The sequence below is a fragment of the Parus major genome, chromosome 2, assembly GCF_001522545.3.
Source record: "Parus major isolate Abel chromosome 2, Parus_major1.1, whole genome shotgun sequence".
In the NCBI taxonomy this organism is placed as follows: domain Eukaryota; kingdom Metazoa; phylum Chordata; class Aves; order Passeriformes; family Paridae; genus Parus; species Parus major.
Genome location: NC_031769.1, coordinates 117,626,477 through 117,646,948, shown reverse-complemented (window position 1 = coordinate 117,646,948; position 20,472 = coordinate 117,626,477). Strand labels below are relative to the sequence as shown.

The 20,472-nt window shown below is 36.8% G+C and overlaps 1 protein-coding gene across 2 annotated transcripts in view; it reads right to left on the bottom strand.

Annotated features, from left to right (window-relative positions):
* C2H8orf34 (chromosome 2 C8orf34 homolog) overlaps positions 1-20,472 on the bottom strand; it is a 148,077-nt gene that overhangs the window by 126,459 nt on the left and 1,146 nt on the right. The gene's annotated exons all lie outside the window — the stretch shown is intronic.

Here is a 20,472-nt window from a genome sequence, read left to right as displayed (position 1 = left end):
CTTTTCCCTGCCAAAATGCAGAATTAGTGACAATGGAAAGTTGTAATCTAATGCTTATAATGGACCACAATAGCTGTAGTAATTCCACTGCAGAGGATTCTATTACCAAAGGAAAAGTGCCAATCTGTTACTGTTACTTGTTACCAAGCTGACTTTAAATTTAAATTTCTCAGAATCACAGTTTGATTTTTTTTTCTTAAGATACATTGCGATATTAACATAATATTGAAAAAGGTAATACAGAAAAAAGATAAATTTTAGAATGGCTACATATCAATATAAGAGAAATTCTTGATTGTTGCCATAACTGAGTTGCCTGTAGCAGGAAGAAATGGTCTTTATGTAAAAGAAACATATCTAATAAAACTGATTACAGGATTCCTTACCTCTTCTGAGATGTAGCAATAAACCTAAAGATCAAGGTGATGTGTAATTAGATCCTATTAAAAAGGACCACTTTTTGTACCTACTGTTATACTGATAATAAGACCTGAGTGATATAGAGGTCTGTGCTGTCTCAGATAATAATCATCCTATCCTGAGACAGCAGTTAGAAAATTTAAAAGAACTGTAGAGAGAGGCTACTTTTATCTGGAATAACAAATGTGTTGTACCAATCCTGTATACCCAAAGTAAAAAAAAAAAAAAAAAGAAAAAAAATATTTAACATTGTTGAAATCCTCATAAACTGAAGAGTGTGAAGTTCAGAAAAAAAAATACTTATTTGTGTAATAAGCCTCAAACTAATTTGCCACAAGCACCCTCAGAGTGTCATTAAAAGAAAATGGCAACTTAAAATTAACATAAATGCAACTCAGGTTACAATATCGGCCATTTAAGGAAGACAAAGCACTTTGCTACAAGTATTCCACTGCAAAATGGGAGAAAATAAATTTTTAAGAATCTGCTTCTCAAGCTGCTTCAAGTACAGTTTGGAAGCAGTCTCAAATTTACCACTTTCCATGGAGTTCCTGAACTGTGGACAAGGGGCAAAGAACACCTCCAACTCCAATAACAATAGCTTCAGACATATACTCTGTGTAAATTCACATTCACATGCTGAAGGTGTTATCTCTCTTCCATATCCTTCTGCCTCACACACTGTCAGAGACGTCCCAGAAATATGATCACAGCTTCATGACACTCACTGCCTTTTTCCTACTACCAGTTTCTGATACCCAGTTCATCAAGGGACACAACTCCATCTGCTCAGCTCTCAACCTCTGCTCTTCAAGTTCATGTTTCCTTTGAGACTTTTGTCATCCCCAGCAAATTGGCAATTACATGGAAATATGCTAGCTGCCTGTGTTCAGTTGCTTGGCTGTGCCATCAGGTGGAAGGGTTTGAGGGGCAAGAAAAACTAAAATAAAACCAAACCCAAGCCACCCAACCAAAAAAAGCACAAAGATTCACACCAACATTAACTGTACAATGTGAGCACTCATACAAACGTTTCTCTGGAGGTGAAAAGATATTACAGATCAGGAATGTCATCTAAAGTGTATTCTCATTCTAGCACCATTCTCTAGCAAAACTAACTAATTTAAATTTCTGATTCAATGATCCAAAGCTTATTTGATGATCTCATCTGTTGCTCAGGTGACATCTTAATAGACAGTAGGAATAACATACTACATGGCACTCTAAATATACTTTCACACGTTTGAAATGTCTTTTTTTTAAAAAAAAGATGACAAAAATGAATGCTTTAAATAAGAAAAACTGAAGCATATAAGGTACAAAAATAAAATTCCTTTTTGGTGAGCAGCAGTCTGATCTGACTCACAGTGTGCTAAGTAGGCAAGGTTTCACAAGAAAAAGAAAAGGGAAAAGACCAACTAGTCTCACTGTAGACGCCTCTGCATTAACAGCACAAGATCACTGAAACTGAGATTCGTTTTTTCATGAACAAATCATCAGGTAAGTTTCAACTCTTCATAAAAACAGAAATGCAGGATACATAAAGACAAGTCTCTTAAAAATATTAATTATGCTTTTCACATTTCTAGCTCAATTTTCTAAGTTTTCTAAAATTCAAATAAGGCAAGTCTTTTGTTTTGTGCACAATGTGCTTTATAACAACAAATAAAAAGCCAGGGCAGATTTGGTCTCCATGCTGCCAAATAAACTGTTCACTACCCATAATCTCTCTCCTCCTATCTTCTTTCTACTGGTATGTCTTCCTTTCACTCTATGTCCTTTTGTCTTTTCTATCAGTGGACTCCACACAGTCTCTTCCTCCCAGCTGTGTAACAACTGAAGAGGCTGTTCAGAAGTCAGTAATTATGAATTCCCTGTGCACCCTCAAGACACACTGGAGCACAGAAAAGGGGCCAAAGGAAACTTCCATGGTTACTACAGACTAGAGCACTCAGATGAATACATCAGTTTCTGCTGTTTCCCAATTGTATTGCCCCAAATTAGGCTCTGCCTTGTCTGAAGGCAGAATGAGAAAGAACAGCAAAGTGATATAAGCTCTTTCAGTTAACTGCTTCAAGGATTTTACCTTGCGCTACACAAATCAGTTCTTCTTTCTTCATGCCCTGTAAAGATATCTTCATATGCTTCTACATTCACTAGTTTTATTGAACTATGTTACTTAGACTCTTTAAAAAAAAAAAAAACCACTTTAAAAGTTCATTTGTGGATATTTCCAAGAGAGATTCATGCACATGTAATGAGGTTGTAAAAGATCTTGAAAAAAATACCAGGATTAAAGTAGTAGTTTAATATATTAATTATTTATAAGAAATAAACAGAATTTATAAATAATAATTTATAACGAATTCTTTATATCTTTTACTATTGTGCTATCCTGAAGTCCTCTATTAGTTATTCAATGAAGGCTCAAATTTTAATTTTCTTGTAAGTGTCCATGCATTTAATACAAATGATACAGTCTTCACAGTCTATTAATCATAGGCCCAATTACAAGAAAGTCCTAATTAGCCCTGTCTAAATGTACCTATCAGGTTATTAAGTTAATTAAGAGACATTCTATCTTGCCCTGGTAATTGGTAACAGTAACTACACAGCAATCATGTTTTAACTGTACAGACTTTCATAGATTATGGCACAGCATGCACAGATTCTGGCTGTGTTACTCTTTTCTTCATGGATTAAATTAGAAGTTTAAATACAATTAAATACAGCAAGTCTTCACAGCTATGTCAGCAGTGACTTTGTCAATAAAGAAGTCATGAGAGGCTAGGTGTCTCCCAGGTGACCAGCCAGAGTATGTCCACTTAGGAGAAGAATTGCTCTCCTGGCTCCACTGACTTATTGGAGATACATGCATTGACTACAGTGAAGCTTGGACACTTAGACATCTAAATTTAGACTTGCTAACCCCTTCATACAGGCTGTAAATTAACAAAGTAGATATAAAATTGAGAGAAAACTTGTGGAAGAAGAATAGGTTTAAGAAACTTTTTAATGACTGAGACTTTTCTGTTAGAATTCCATTTTGATTTCTGCAGTAACAAAGCAAGGAAACAACAATAAATATTTTTTAAAAAAAGTTTATTTTAATATTATTCTTATTGCTTAAATTAAGAGTCTGCAATGAACATTTCACAGAACGAGAATAACAGGAGGAAGTATGAAAACAAACACTGAATAGCTATCTTTCTTAAGTGTTCATCTACTAAATATCTGTACCAATTCAATAAGAAAAGACCAGTTTTGGGGGCTATGTTACTAATGAATTTTTTAGGGGGACTCTGGAGTGTAGAATGGAAACAACAGACTCGTTCCACCATAAATCCTTCACAGATCATATTATCAGTTTCCTGACTTGGATGAACCAGCTCTATCTTAAATAATTCCAACTCATGCTTGTAATACTTAATAAAATATGCAACATTGATCTTACTTAGGAATGAATGGGGCCTGGTGGACAATTTCAAAGTTTCACTGCATAAATTCATGACACGTTATCAAACTTCACCACACATTATAACATGCAATATCTATCTGAATATCTTGCTGCATCTTTTCACTTATTTATCCTTTGAGGCTTTTTCCTATCCTAATCTTAGTATTTCAAATATCATTGTCCCAAATCTATTTTACCACTCCTGAATTCAGAAAATAGCTTCAAACACCAGTTTGTGGCTTTATTGAAATATTTCCTTTCTCCCATTCAAGCATTCCAAGAATGCTATCAAGAGAGAAGTCACTGCTCCTAGGTTATTCTAAAGCATTAAATAATTCTCAGGAGAAGAAAAGGTTAAAGACATGCTCACAGAGATGCTAACCATGACAACAGTTATCATGTTTTCTCCCATAGTTTAGTTTTCAAATCACAAATATTTCTTATGATAGCTTATAGTTCTTTCTGCAATCCCATATCTCTGCATGACAATCTCACACTTGTGGAATTATGCCTACCATATCATTATCTGAACACAGCAAGGATTTATCAAATGAGAGTAGTTCATGTTATTGCAGAAACACTGTAAGGTTTCCCTGAAGCGTAATTCAGCAGCCTTCCTCAGTTTCCATCCACTATATCAACCTCTGAAACTGCCCTCAAGGCATGCACTTCACAGTTCAGCCAAAGAAAATGAAAACTGCTTTTTCTCTGAAAGGTCTGTAGGATTTACATCAAAATAAATACTCATAGATAAAGACTAGGAAAGACTATTACAACCTGGCTTAAATTACAGCCATAAAACAACATTGACTGCACATCACTGCCTTACCTAAAAGCTAATTCAATAGGTGGGAGCCGATCTTCCTCTGATCAGCTGAAGTAATCTTATTTCAATTTCAAGGTCTAAGTTCCTCCATGTGCAATGACTCATTACTGCAACTGTTAAAAAAAAATCTCATCATATTTCCAGTTTAAGCTTCACTGACTTAGCTTCAACCTGTTTGACAGGATTTTTTTTTTTTTGAGGAAGGGTAATTCAAGAAACTAAAGTAGAAGGTATTTTTGTGGCTACCTCTGGTAAGCTGACCCCAACCAGCAGCTAAGCATGCACCAGACACTTATTCATTCCCACCCTCAGTGGCATGGGGAAAAAATAAGATCAAAACCAAGAAAAAATCATGGGTCAAGATAAAGACAGCTTAATAACCACAGGAAAGAGAAAAGAAAAAAAAAATCAAAGAACAAGTGATACCAAGGCAATCATTCACCACCTCCCACTGCCTTACCAATCTGCAAGCAACAGTTATTTCAGAAAATTTACTCCCAGGTTCAATTGCTGAGCATGACATTATAAGGTAAGGAATATCTCTTTGCCCAGCTGGGTCAGCTATTCCAGCTGTGTCCCCTCCCAGCCTGTCCCCATCCTGGGCCTGTTTGTTGGTGGGCAAGAGGAAACAGAGAAAGCCTGTGCTCAATCACTGCTAAGCAACAGCTAGAAGACCAGTGTACCAACACCGTTTCAATCACAAATCTGAAAAGCACCAACATACAGGCTTGCTGTGAAGAAAATCCAGTCCCTGTCAGACCCAGTACAGTACCACTGTAGAAAGGGTTATTAAAGACTTATAAGTGGTGATCAGGAAAGAGCCATATATGAAAAAAACAATTAAGGAGTTGACTCAGCAAAGCCCTAAGGCTAAGATATTTTTTATTCCTGAGAAATAAGTAATTACAAAGCCATGGGCATGCTTAAAATGCCTTGATGAATTAGACCGCTGCTCTGTGACTGTAGAATTACAAACACTCCCTTCCTTCTTTCTGGAAGCCTACCAAAAAAAAAAAAAAAAAAGAAGTAAATTAATGTTTTGAAGATTGATGGAAGTCCTTTCAATTGCATCCCACTGAAAACTTTGATAATACACATTTTAAAAATTTGTGCAGCAACCACTGCACTTCCCAGGTGCTTTTCTTTCTCCTCCCAAACACTCAGCCAGTAACTCTGCATTACTACACAATTAGATTTATTCAAGGTATACAGAAGGATAAATGTGAGATGATGTTTTAAAACATTCTACTGCCCAGTGTGTATAGCCAAAGTTAAACATTCTATATAACTTCTATGCCTTAAAATTATTGTAAAAATTGATTTCATATTTTTTCTAATCTTGACCAAGCATTTTTAAACTATTCACATGGAATTTCAAATAATAACTTGCAATTACAATGACACAAAATAGGGAATGTGAGTTACCAGAATCCAGGGTGGGGAGGTTCTAACACAGATTTAATCACCTGGACTTTAGCTGCCTAAAGAAATTAACCCTAAGTTTGCTCCACTAATGTTTACTAAACAAATGTCAAAGTAGTTAACATATGCTCCCTGATTGTTAGAAATTACTTAAATCCTGTCATTTGGAAAAGATCCTTTAGTACAGCAACTAACAACTACAAGCAATATGCAGTATAATTACAAGCTTTATTCATACACATTGAATAGATTAATATCTATTCAGATACACATCTTAATTTCCTGTTATTTACCTGTGAGAGATTAACTTGGTCTCATAAGAGTTCATACCAATGTTGTAATCAGCTTTTTAAATAGACCTAATCTTTAATATGCAACAATACGTTAGAGATTTCTGAACTGGAAAGGTCAGAATTTATTGCCATGGAAAAATCTGGAAACAAATTTTCACCCCAGCAAAATAAAAAGAGGTTTTTTATATTTGTAAAATTTATATACTGCAATTGTTTCCAGAACTCTTTAAATAATACTAACAATTGCTTTGTATATAGCATTTGAAGAAGACAAAGAGGCTGTTTCACATGTAAAGGTATACAGAAGTGTTGCTTGATTGACTTAAAACTACTTGTATCTTATTTTCACCCCCCACAGGAGAGGTCTAACTGAGTTGCCCGTCACAGGTAGCACAAGATGTGCAGTATCATGTCAGGAGAACCACTGCAGATGTTCTGCAAGCTCTCAAATGCTTCTGAGAACTTAGTCATGTTCACTTTGGTTCCACATTGCTTATACTCAGCGCTTCTCTAACTGTAACTGGAAAATCTTTTTACTATTACAAGTAACACTTTTATATTAAGTTATTTCGACCCATGTCCACTTACATATAGATGAAGCTTTTGCTTAATTAACACACTTGAACTTTGCTATTTGAAAAAAAAGAAAAGCAAAACCCACAATGAAATTGGAATGAAAGAATTGGTCTCTTTAAATACAAGAACACAAGAATATTTTGCCATGCAGAAGCCATCAGTCCACAGATGTAACAAAACTTGATTATAAATGCATTAATAATATTCTAGTAAATATCTAAATAACCATGTTAACTAATAGAAAATAAATATTGACTAATTTGTTTTTATATTTTAGAGATCTTCCTTCATTTTGTGTACTATCATCTATTAAATGTTACCACATGATATTTGGAACTATTTCATTTTTAAAAGACATCAGTGTACCTGAACCTATCTTCAGCCCCAACCAGGAAGACACCTTAATAAATCCAGTTCAATTGGAAGCAAAATCCACCTCTGATAGCTTCCATATGAATTTTTATCATACATCAGTTAAGCCAAAACTACCTCTATGATTTTCTTCATCAGCAACCAAGATAACAAAGAAAATGCTTCAATGATTTTTTTTTCCTCTTAACATTGTTTGCAAAGTTCTGACAGATTTCTGACATTCTCAGCCTTCATAGATTATCTCTTTATTTCAAGTCAAATTAAAACAGATATTTCTTCTACTTAAGACATAGAAAATTCTGAGAATGATGACCCAATCATAGTCAGACTCAAAAAAGAAAAATAAAAATTGAAGATTAGAAGCACATAGGGAAAAAGACAAAATATGGGTGTCCATTTTGACCTAAACAGTGCAGCAGGCTTGAAGTATACAGGTTTAGAATGCAATATGAGCTGTGAAGAATCGGGTAGGAGAGACACAGCAGCAAAATTACATGGAAAAGAAAACACTGACTGCTGAGGTACCCGTGTTCTACATGTCTCCAGCCACTTCCCAGGGTTCCCAAGCTGCTTCCCACTGGCACTACCAGGTTCATTGCTCTGCCTCAGCCCTGAGAAATTAAAGTCACTGCCCATCTCCATCTAAAAATGGTTGCAACTTGAGGAAGCATTCCCAGGCTGTGGTCCGGGATTCTCCCAGAAATCAGGCCCTTCAGGGTCAGGGTTTCAAAACACACACACCTGGCAAGGCTGAGGTCTGAGCCCAGGAGATGACACTACCTGCTGAAGATGAGCACCACACTGCCCAGCTGGCTACTCCTATGACAGAAAACCTACGCTCACAAAGCAGGCACCAAGACTACCCTGCTGAAAATGCATGGTCCAAGATCCTCTCCGCAGATTAACTTGTTCACCTCATTTACTGGCTGTGTGCTGCCTTGGAATAAGACTCAAAACTCATCAGGCAAGTCTCTTTTGCAACATGTCCAGACAATTTCTGTCACAATAGGGTACCTTTGCCTCGCTACAGACAGAAAATGAAAATACAATATGAAGACAATAGAGATTTGCAGCAGACAATTGATTTAGCTTCATATAGGAAAGATAATATTTTGCATTCTGTTTGAATGTCTTGAAATGTACCCAGAAAAAAGACACAACCATATTCCCCAGAAGGCATGGAAAAAGAAAATGTCAGGCATAATTCAGCAGTCATAATCAGAGCACAGATATCTAAATAATATTTAGCTTTGTTCATTTAAGAAATACTACATTTTATTTTTATCCAGCAGTGTGTAATGTCAAAAATTCAATCTAAACACGTGTATCAGCACAGTCCTGTATTAATTTATTTCCACAACCAAAAATCAATTCCCTGTGCCTAGACACAGCTGCAACATCCTGTGTGGAACTATTAGTTGAACGCTCTTTTTCACGAAGGTTTGGCTACTAATGGCACAAAGCAAAAAAAAAAACCAAAACAAAACAAAACAAGAAACACACCCAGATATATATATATACGCACACACACACACATATATATAGCTTTAACAAGTGCACAAGTACATATCCCCATACAACTTCTGCATAGAAATCCTTAGAGGAAAGATGTTCTATAATCATGTGCAGAAAAGCATTCCTCAGCAAAAGACAACTGATGAGCAGAAGTGAATACAGTTGAACTGTATGAGGAAAAACACCAAACTTCGTTAATCACATACAGTAGATATATCATGGATTACACCCAGGCACATGTTTAACAGAAGAGGGGTCTAAGGTGATTATTTGTTTCATTAGAACTAACTTGCATGCCCAAGTTCTTAAAAAAACCCCTCACCTAAGGAAGTAATGCCAAAGAACTCACAGTAACTCCAAAGAGCAGTTGAAAATGGAGAACTGTGTCAATATCAAGCTAAAAAAAAAAAAAAAAAGGCTCTGAAATAAGAGGATGTCAGACACCACTATTTGACCTCTGAGGCCAAGTGCATTGGTTACACAGGCTTTAGGCTGACACTTCTATCATGCCCACAAATAAAGTAGGTCTGAGATAATGGGGACAGCTAAATAAATACTAGCTTACATAAGCTGGATTCGCTTTCCACTCTGTAAGTTGCAGATTAGCTAAACTATACATATGATGGCAATATTAAAGCCACTTTTATATAATGCAAAGCATAATTATGAAATAAAGAAAAAAAATATTATCAGTCTCTGTGTACCAAAAATACAAACTAATATTTTTCCTGAAAGAAAAATTAGCAAAAAAAATATTACAAAGACATAAAAAATTGTGATATTTATGATATTATGATATAATAATTATATCATATAAATCAACTTATTAAAGTCACTTTCTAGCCCAAACAAGGTAACTTTAACACATACACAGAACTGGTGTCTTTCTTGAAAGTGTCGTTTGCACTTTGACTATCTCCTCCATATAAACTGTCACTATGGATTTAGGCACCATGTCCTCAGTAGTCTAACACTGACATGACTGCAACATCCAGGAACTGTCCTCTGGCTCAGGTTTTCAAACAAAGGACTAAAGCACATCTACTATGGACTAAAGGACATGAAAGCTAAAGCCTTAGGTAGACATTTAAAGAGGTACTGCTGTACTAACAATTGGAGACTTTCTATGTGTAGCAATAGTAATTCTTAAGGGCAGATAATTGAATTATACCTAGAACTGGAGTTAGGCCCATCATTTCTCATCAGACAGTTCTACCATCAAGACTGCAATGGTTCGGACAACTGAAAATCACTTTATTTCTAGAAGTTGAAATCTAGGTGATTTTAGATGATAATAGGGTTTTGGAGCTGTAGAGCTATTTTTAGTAACAGCCAAAGCATTACTAATCTGATTTTCTAATGCTTTTTTATTTAGAAAACACTGTCTATGAATCACTGGTGTACATTTTTGTTTGTTTCCAAGACTGCAAAGTAACTTCCCAACCCAGACAGCAATTGCCCAGTTAAAGCTTCCTGATGATTTGATTGCTCTTTATTTAACAATATACTATATTTGCCTGGTTAGGAGTGAAGACCTTCCTCTTGTAAATCAGGGTCTCACCAACTGCAGCAGGGCTCCCTGTGGGAATACAGTATGCTCACATGGACTGCGCTGCAGCCCTGAGACCTGTCACTGCTCTGTATTGCCACACTAAGCAGCAGAGAAGGAGGGAGAAATCAATTTTTTCTTGATTTTGTGGCACCAATTAATGGGATTAATAGCACTACCAGGCACTGAGGCAGCACAAAGAAAGAGAGAAAGTAGAAAGCCCATAATGAGCTCAGGGTCTTGCTGTGAAAACTCCTAAACCATGTGAGGACCGTAGGAGCCAGAGGGGGTTGCAGCTCTATGCAGGCAAACAATACAAAGGAAGGGGAAACACAAGCACAAAATAATACATGATAATGCAGCAGGACAGCATCAGCAGAAGTAGGAATTGTAGCCAGGTAACTGGCTATCATTTTAGCATCCTAACTACTATAGATTTTATTTCCTCTCCTTACTAGTTAACTTTTTTCCAGTGTTTAAGTAAATGTTAAGTGGATCTTCATTCTGGCCAACTTCATTTTTCCATTATCACAGGGAAACATAAGTTGTTTTTTTTCTCCCCTGCTGTCTTTTTCTTTCAGGTATTCCTCCTTCAGAGAATAAGAAATCAAGATTAAATCTCTTACTCTAGTATTTTAGTCTTCTTTTTGTGTTTATCTCTCTGCACTGTTCCTTATTGTTAAGTCTACATCCAGCCTTTGTCTCCTAAGAGCTTCTCTGTCTTACACTTTATATTGGACTACAGGCACTATCTAATGGCATTATTCTGAATCATGACACACTTAGGAGGAGCACTGAAAAACCTTTTTTAATTTTTTAACTGGGGTTTCTACCTCATGCAAAACTATGTCCTCAGCACAATTATGGGTGGTGTTTCATATGGCACACCAGAGGAATTTCCGCATCTGTAAACCTTTGTCTTCTCCTCAGCTTGCATTTCCCTGGATATCTCTGCTTTTTCCTCGTTACTTAGGAAGGACAAGACTCTTCAGAATCCTTAAGAGGATGAACATCCAGGTTGCATTGGGTGTACTGAGCATGTCATACCCAAATGCAGTGGACAAGTGCAATTAACACAATGTGTCTGAAGAGGAACCCAAACACCTGCTGCATTTATTTGGGATCTCTGTCCAGCACAGACAGGATTCTCAGGCCTGTCCCAATGTTTCAGAGTGTCTATATGCATTTCATAGAGCATGCACACACATTTCAGTCTGAGAAATCCCAGTACACTCAGTCATGGAAATTATGCCATCTCTCTTTTCTTCTCCTTCAAATGAAAACATATCCTTAACTACACAAAAGCCTCCAATTCCATCTCTACAAAACTATCACAGAGTCTGCATCATAAACCTTTTCTCTTTCTAACTGGCCTATGAATAATTGCTTCCACAGGTTCTTTTCAAAGTCACCTACAGCTGAAACTATCTTTTCTTTTCAGTTCTATGAACCATCTCTTATATCTCCAGAAGAGACTGCTTCCACTTATTTAGGCTTCTAGGATGAATTCTGTTATCAACAACACAGAGCAGCTTTTCTACACTAGTGCACCAGAAGGAATGTGGAACTTATGATCACTCAGAATTCCTTTCTTTGATATACACACCTGACCAGAGGAATACTTCACAATCATCCATTTACCTCTCCACTCATACAAATGTCAGCAGAGGCAAAACACCTGTCAAACTGGAGTGTAGCTCCTTCTTAATGAAGGAGTTCATGGCACAAAAGCCAGTGTTAATAGTGATGCTAAGGACACCTTTAATTAATTCTCTGGCAAATCCATGCCGAAGTAATGCATCAAGACCAAGTACTAGAGGTGTGAGTCAAACACTGCAAAACATACATGCTCTTTACATAATATTTTCTTGTATTTTCCCTGTCTTTCTCACTCTTTGGTTATACTCTTAGCGACCATGAGCACGAGAACCTTTTCTAAAAAAAAAGTACAGATTCCAGGTAACCATTTGATGGTAGGGATTAAGATCATAAAAATAAAATAGAAAAGAAAAAGAACATGTTGGCAATGTAGCATTAATCTTCATCCCACCCTCTCTCATTTCCTACCCTTTCTCGCTCTCACACTCAGTGCATTCATATCGTCTGTTTCCTCCTAATTTGTTCAGCCATCCTCCCTAATTATTCAATTCCCTCTTCTGCTCCTTCACGGAATCAACTGGGCTTCATGACATTCCCCCAACCTATAGGAAGCTGCACCTTTAAAAGACAAGATCCATATGAAGCTAACAAGCACACAAGCTTTGCAGATCTCTTATGCCCACCTAGTAGCTTGCTACTGGAGAAAAGCACCTGTTCTCCCCTCCCTCCCTTCACCCTCATGCCATCTACATTTTCTCCCCCAAGTCAATGCCACATTCCTCATCAGACTCATGGTGACCCACTGAGCTCAGCCTACTGAACAATTTTCACTTCTTTGTAGATTTCATTTTCTTCTATTTCATCTTCGCAAACTGGGTAACTGTAACATGATACAACCACCAGTTCTGGAACAAGGACAGCAGGAATGCACAGTCAGAAATGAAGATGAACATGACCTGCAGCAACTGGCTATTAAATAAGCCTCATAGTCCATAGTCCTGAATACTAAACCATCAAGAGTATCTGGAGTAAAACAAACCATAGAGGAGGAAAGATTCAATTAAAAAGGCTCCAACACAGTTGAAAGACCCAAACTCTCACAATTCCTGCCCCAGAAAACAGCTCCTACAAAAGCCAACAAAAGAGCTATTGTATCATAAGTATATTGTACCAGACACTATAGAGAAATATGGTTTAAGAATAGAGTGATTTAATTTATTGAATATTGCAGGGAGCTGGAAAATGGGGAAGGAGAAAGGATGTTTCACATAAACACACAATTAAAAGTTTCCACCCTCTGTATGAACAGAAATTTTGTAAGACGTGGCTAATGTAAAATAGCCTTCTATTTATCATGGATAATGCACATGCATTCTTCATTTTTTATGTGCATTTCTCATAACTGTAACACATCTCCTCATAGTACTATATACACTATACATACGCCAAAATCTGAGGTGTTTCACTGGAAGCTCCACGTTTAAGGCAAAGATAATACTTTAATTTTATGTGAATAAGGGAAGAAAACTGCCCAAATCAACGGAAGAGCAAAACCAGAGGGGCATCATAACTACAGCCAAATGATTCTGCCTGAACATTTATAGATGGAACTAAAAATAAGTATTCAGTGAAACTGTGAAGACAAAGGAAAATTGACACAACACAGCATACAGGACTGACTTAAAAGTTGAGGCCATCAAAAACAAGTTTGTTGCAAGCTTTTTAAAAGGATATTACCCTCTATTCTAAGAGCAGATCTGGATGTTGCGTTATCTTGGTAAAGGCATAGGTGTGCATTTCAAGGGATCATGCTCTTTACCTGTGTCCTAGGATGAAAATCTGTAATCCTTGTTTCTCCTATCAGCTGTGTGCTGCTTTTCCTCACCTTTAGTAATGTGTGAGACAGCTCACTGTCCTAGTCAGGAGGCCAAGGGTTTCCTAACAATTGTACTTGAAAGTGTTCCTGCTTTCACTGGTTTTTAACCACATCTTATGGTTTCAGGCAGAGAAGACTTTTAACACAGAACCTATCCTTCTGTCATACTTTACAGCTCATATGACATTTTTTAGGAGAAAAAGTGTGCATCTGTGCAAGGGGGATAATACCTAATAGAGGAAATAACACCTCATTTTTGTATGAGTAATTACAGACACTAAAGTGTTTGGGTAGTGTTTGTTCCAAAAGTTGGTGAATATAAAAAATTATTCCAGCCACCTCCTGTAGCTTAGAGGTGGGAAAGTATCTCTATCCCTCTTTACTCATACAAAAGCACACATGCTTTCCCTGAAAAAAAATAAATTTGCCACTAATACTAATAACAGGTGTCTGTCTAGGTGCTTCTTTTTAGTCAATGCCATGATAAAGCAGATAACTACGAAATCCACTTGCTCCAGAACATTAAAATAGCACATCATATGTGGCAGAAATGCTGGTTGAAGTACTAGCTGCTCCCTTTCCTCCCATAAGCTCCTAAAAAACCAGAAGGCTGAGAGTGTGCTGACTCTGGAGTATGGATAGTATCTAGCCACTTGGAAAAGCATCAAAGTATTCTACTTTATATTTGCCACTTAATATTGATCTGTTGTACCAAAAAGACTGGATTAATCAAAAGAAACAAAACAATTGAAGAACTTACTTCAACACTGTTAATGTAATCCAGAATTTTGAAGATACATCATAATGTGATAAAACAAAAAGAAATAAGACCAGTAGTAATGGGCTAATTTTGATCCAGACTGATTAATTATTAAACAGGTTGCTAGAAAAAATTCTGTTAGCCTTATACTCTACCATCAGCAACCAGGCTTTTCTGGTACATGACGGTGAGAGCAATTCAATTGAGAGCTACTTCTCACTCTCCCAGGTATTTTTTGATGCAAGATTGTTATGTCTTCTGCTCCTCCTCTCAAAAACAAAGTAATTATCATTTTGAGAGTTCAAAAACATTAAAGCTGATGTAATAAAAGGATCCTGATATGATATTTTCACTTTATTCTTCTGTATTCTAGGTGCAATTCTTCCCATTTAACTACTACTTGGATTTTCATTTATTTCTGTGTCTGCTGCCAAAGATTTTTTTTTTTTAAAAAAGCAATTAAGAAAGCAATTAAAAGAGCCCACTTTTCCATTTCAAGCAAGTAATATTTTTGCCATTATGGAAATAAGGTTTATGTGATTACTATTTGTGTTCTTGGCCACACGAATGTATACCTCTATCTATGATCTCTTTCACTGTCCTTTTCAAAAATACTTTTAAAGTCTTCAACTAACTTCAGAGTTCAAATTCCCAGAGGAATCACAAAAATGCAACTGCTTTTAAGTGTGAAGAGATTAACTAGTCAGGTAGCAAGACAATGTTATTTTCCTCATTCAGGAACATATTTTTCTTAATATTTGATTACACAGGAGAGTAGAATTATAACTGCCTCAACCACAGGGAAATGTCTGACACTTGCATCTTGTTGGTCATCACAAAAGCCAAGTAATAAGCATAAAGCCATTGCTTATGGAACTGGTTGTTAATGGAAAAGGGCATGTCTGTAGTTTTAATTAGGGTCTTTCACTTGCTTTCTCTTAAAAGAGAAAGCAACTATGAGACTATATGACGAATTCTGGAAAACGCAAAAGATCTCCACACCATTTTTCCTTTTCCCTTACATTCCCCTTAAACAGGTCTTTTACTTCACATGTAGTGCACATTAAGGCTACGATAATGCCCTAGTAACAGGCACCAACAAAAATAAAAATTAGAACTTAAATGTGATTCCCTACCCCCTACTGTGTAAGACTGCAACATTTCTAGATCTGGTTTCCACACAGCCTTTGTAAAACAGCTAATACTGGTTTCCCTGCAACAGGAACTGCCAGACTGAAACAATGTCACTCAAGTTAGTGCCTAAAATGATCCTTGTGATGTCTAAGTACTGAAAAACTCAGCCTTTCAAAGGCTCCATCTAGCTGCTTGAAATGAAATGCTTCACTAAATACATTTGTGTAATCCATAATACAGATTCTTTCACACTAGCAACAGAATCTAACCCATTAAGTAAAATACCAACATAAAATAAAATATCTGAGCAATCTCAAAACAATTCTTTGTGGGTATCTCTATCATTCAAATTGAAGATATTGCAATTTTTTTGACATATATTTTAAACATAATTTTATACTGTGAGAAATTGTGAACTGGTTAATTAATCATTCAAGTTGACAATGTCTACCCTTTGCACATTTAAGAACCAAAGGTAAACACTGCTTCAGAAAACAGTCAAAAACTCCAAAATTAATCCCCAAACTTTGACTAAGTCAGTCATAAAAAGCACTATTGATAGTGTTCACCACCAAACAGGCTAACCTTTAAGTGAAAAGCAGAGTCATTTTATTTAAATAATGGACACCACTGCATAATACATACCAATAATGCTATTTCATTTAGGGAAAGAAAAACCTTCACAGATTTAAAATAAAATAATTTCCCATTGTCTTTGCTTCAATAATTATATCTGCTAAACAAAAAAAAAGGCTAACGGTGGTATTATAAAGCCTTTATGTTGTTTGAAATAAAAATTACAGTTCTAAGACCACATTACTTGGAGAAAAAAATTCTTAGGTAACCAGGGGTTTGGCATGTTTATTTTAAGAAGAGTTATTTTGGCTTTTTATAACTCAAAGAAATTACAGTTCTAGGGTTTGCATAACAACAACGTACCTGCTGGATGCTTTTTAGCTGCAGTTCTAGAAATAAAAAAAAATCCAAAATACTAAATTTATCTCAGAGCTCTTGAAGATTTATTGCAATCTGTTCTTAAGAGTGCTGATCCAGCTTTCAAATCCACAGAAACTAACTGTCAGGTTGCCCAACTGAGAACACAACTGGATGCTAAAGAGATAGAGTCTTACAGAAAAATAGATGTATGGATACAGGCAGCAGGATTATTCATTGAGATTATTAGCACACAAAATGAACTTCTTGGATTGGATGCTTGAAATGCAAAGTGGGTCAATACTTCAGTCAGACAGAAATGAGTGGGTGCTGATTCTGAATACTCTGTCCCAGCCAATTTTAGGCACATACCTCCTGTTCACATTTTAGAAAGATGTTAAAAAAACAACAGTGAAGCTTCATCACAGAAATAATTCATATTTAGAATTCTTGTTACATTCCAAGTTAATGTGAAAAAAAAGATCTAAAAAAAACCAGGTAGTGCCATGGTATGTGTTACCACAAAAATCCTAGAAAAGAGGCATTTCTAAAGGGCATTCCTCAAATCTAAACTCATCTAACCACAATATTCTTAGATGCCAACAATCTCTTACAGAAAGATATCTAAGCTTTCAAAAGCAAAAGAAAAAAGAAAAGAAAACCACAACACATAGCCTACACAGAACAGGGTAAGGATGCTTATCAACCTCATAGAATATAAGGGGTTAATTTAAGACCTTATTGTCAGCACTAACAACACCTGTATGCCCTGGGGCATTTAGAAGCTGAGTTAGAGGCTCACAAGTATCTTACCTGCAAAAATCTTGGGCACCTGAAAGACAAATGGCAGAGAAGCAACAGTTTTGAAAATCCATGACTTGGGGACCCACATTCAAAAGGGAAAATGAGGCTGCAGCATCGAAGTTTCTTGCAACCTGACTTAAATCTCAAAATTGACACAGTCTCAGATGTACACAGTAATTCCCACCCACCTTCCTTCCCACCTCTAACCCATAAATAAGAATTTACCTTGTAAAAATGCTTGGAATCAAGTGAATCCATACTGAGTAATCATTCATAGCTGAGTGGAAAGGGCTTTCTAGTATGTGTTAACAGGTACTGGTAATCTGTAGAAGACCAATGCCTCCTGAGTCAGCTTAAGCTCTAATTCTTTCTCCAGGAGTGTACTCCTAACTTTCATTTATAGAGAAGGAAACAACCTTCTAACCAAGGCAGAGGTCTTCCTGCATCTCATGTGTCAGCATTTCTCTTTCACAAAGATTAGGAAGATAATTCAAGTGTCAAACGATGCAAAACTTCAGCAAAGATGTTCTTAAGTAGGTACTGCTGGTTAATGAAGTAAAAAAATCCCTAACCACTGTAACAGAAGGCCACAAATACAGGGCAGAATGGAGAAAAGAGACACAACCTGGATAACTGCAAGCAACTGGAACACAATGACCTACTAGCAAGAGCAACTACTGCTCTTAACTGTAATGCAGGGGAATTGTACTTCACCTTCAGTACATTGCTAACTGTTCCATCCATCAGCATTTTGTGACTCTGTAATTGTCTAAAATCAATGGTGTAAAGTCCCCTTGATCACTGATTATTCATTATGCAAGTATGAAATACAATCTGTTTATGCATCACTATCCCTGCCTTCATCTCAGAATGCTCACAGGTCCTCTCTCCAAGTCCTTCTTTCCTGTGACTGCCCTTAGCTACCCAGTATGATTTCATGCACTCATTAAAATATTGACTTAAAGCATATATTGAGATTAAAAAATACATGCATACATATATACAGTCTCAACCTGCTCAGCAAATAACACTGGATAAAACTGGATCCGAGTCCACTCTGTTCTGAGTTGGTTTTAGAAAATTAGTAATCCCTGAATAAAAAAGATGTCTATCATCCATGACAAGTGATGGTTAATTAGCATCCAAACCAGAAGTGGTATAAGAAAATGCTAGCTGTTCCTGGATGAAAAATGAAGCACAGGTCTCTTTTTGCAATGTGTCACAACTTTCAGACACACAAAAAAACTGACATGTTAGTGACTATATCTGACTGTAAACACATGGTATTCTTGAAACATCACAAAGCACATCTAATAGGAATACTAGTATAGAGTAAAAGATTCATCCATGCATAGTCTTTGATCAATTCCCATCAACTTCAAATACCTGTCTTCCTTTTTCTAAGGACTATAAGAACAAAAAGTACATCAAAAAATTAAATATGGAAGTAGATTTTAAATGGCCAATCAGGAAGCAGAGGAGATAAGAATTATGATCTTCTTCCTCCCAGTGTAATGGATAAAAATAACTGTAAACAACTGCAGGAATGCCATAACCCTAGAACTTAAAACCAGTCACTAGTGTTCAGGCATAAGTGAATTTCACACCAAAGTCTTCCATGAATACAGGAGTGCACTAAGAACCTGTAGACAGCCTGCACAGTTACAGAGAGAGCCTTTCACAGATTCTTTCTATCACAATGAAATTCCTACATTACAGTGATTAGTGAAATATGTAGTGATACATTTACTGCTGAAACGAATACAACTTCTCAATCTTTCTCTCCCCTATTGATAATTAAAATGTCCTACAAGAATACAAATGAAGATAAGCATCTTATACTATGGAGAAACTAGGTTAAAACACTGACTCAGAACAGCAATGTCAAGTAGTTCACTTGAATTTTAATGTGTAAACCAATGGGTTAAGGAAATTTAGAAGAAAATGAGAGCGATCAAGGGACTAACTCTTGAACAACCCCAAAGCACAGAATTTCCATTGAAATAAACAAGTCAGTTACATAGGTACACCTAGCAACACAGCTGACTGAACACAATTTTACTCAGAAATTGAACCACACAAATTTTTTCATGTTTATGAATTCCTTAACTAGAAAAATCACCTGCTGTTCCCTAGTACCCAGTTACTGTTCCATCAAACGGGGCTTTATTTATTGCAGAATAAAAATATCTAGCACCACTAGCACTGAACCAACACAGTCTATTTCAACAGCCTATGCACACAAAAAATATAAAAACAGACCATTTATGAACAATTTTCTAACAAAATTTTAACCTTTCTTATGGGGGGGTGGCAAAATATACACTGAAGACAAGGCATCCAGCACACCAGAATAAAAGAGATTTCATACATAGTAAGCTTTATTGAGAACAAGTTAAATACTGAAAAAGGGAGACTTGTGCCTTGTGATAATACTGCCAGAGTGCAGTGCATAATATATGTGCATTTTGATGTTTAAAACTGCATGTGAAACAGGATGATAAAATGGTAATAATCACGATTACTCTAGTACCCTTTCAAATTCTAAGTATTCACAGCTTATGCACTGAAATAGTAAAATATGCACATCTGTGCATCTACAAATCCCTGCAAGTGCATCGTTGTAAGAAAACGGAAAATCTGTAGGAAAAACACGGCGTGTGGCTGCAGATAGAAATTTCAGAAAACACCATCGACACGGACTTTTTGCAGGACGGACTTCTTTCCCAGATCCCAGTCCAGAGGGTGTGTTTGCCGATGGGAGGCACCCACCTGTCCCTCACCGCTGGCCGGTCACGGAGGGGCAGCGCCTCGGGGCTCGCCCGCGGGCCGTGCGGCACTCGGTGCCCGCTGCTCGGTGCTCAGCGCTGCCGCCCTGGAGCCGGGGGTGTTCGGAAGCGCCGCCTCCCCTCCCCTCGCAGCGCAGGGCGGGTGCG